The sequence below is a fragment of the Austrofundulus limnaeus genome, unplaced genomic scaffold (genome assembly GCF_001266775.1).
Source record: "Austrofundulus limnaeus strain Quisiro unplaced genomic scaffold, Austrofundulus_limnaeus-1.0 Scaffold89, whole genome shotgun sequence".
Taxonomy (NCBI): domain Eukaryota; kingdom Metazoa; phylum Chordata; class Actinopteri; order Cyprinodontiformes; family Rivulidae; genus Austrofundulus; species Austrofundulus limnaeus.
The window spans coordinates 2,081,779-2,082,560 of NW_013952491.1; the positions used below are offsets into that span (position 1 = coordinate 2,081,779).

The following is a 782-nucleotide window of genomic DNA, read 5'->3' on the forward strand; positions in this document are numbered from 1 at the left end:
CTCCTCCATCCTCCATCCTCCTCCATCCTCCTCCATCCTCCATCATCCCTCCATCCTCCATCATCTCCTCCATCCTCCATCCTCCTCCATCCTCCTCCATCCTCCATCATCCCTCCATCCTCCATCATCCCTCCATCCTCCATCCTCCTCCATCCTCCTCCATCCTCCATCCTCCTCCATCCTCCTCCATCCTCCATCATCCCTCCATCCTCCATCATCCCTCCATCCTCCATCCTCCTCCATCCTCCTCCATCCTCCATCCTCCTCCATCCTCCTCCATCCTCCATCATCCCTCCATCCTCCATCATTCCTCCATCCTCCATCCTCCTCCATCCTCCTCCATCCTCCATCCTCCTCCATCCTCCTCCATCCTCCATCATCCCTCCATCTCTTTCATCTCTGCATGAAGGAGACATCAGGACGAAGCTGCATCCTTCAGGTTATGAAATAAAACCTGTTTTATTGTAAATAAACACCTTTAACCAACACATCTGAGGAGTTTATATTAAATAAACACGTTTTAATCTGGAATCGATCCGCCTCAGCGCGTCTGTCTGCCTCGTTTGATCCATAATCAGGGCGTGAACAGAACCGAACCGGACCGGACCGGACCGGAGGGATCCGTTTGGACCCGAAACGCACAATAAAAATAAAAAGAAATAAAGAAGAAGCGACACAATGAGGAGAAACGCGATCAAACAATGAGCGTTTGGTTCTTACCTCATGACTCCGAGCAGAGCTGAAGATCACTGAGGAGGAGGAGGAGGAGGAGGAGGAGGAGG

The 782-nt window shown here is 51.4% G+C and overlaps 1 protein-coding gene across 1 annotated transcript in view; it reads right to left on the bottom strand.

Moving 5' to 3' along the window:
• The window catches only part of apc2 (APC regulator of WNT signaling pathway 2), a gene marked incomplete in the record, with an annotated part of 32,977 nt that extends 32,239 nt beyond the window's left edge, over window positions 1–738 (bottom strand). The window contains 1 exon segment of the mRNA XM_014012234.1: window positions 721–738.
• Window positions 739–782: the final 44 nt, after the last annotated feature.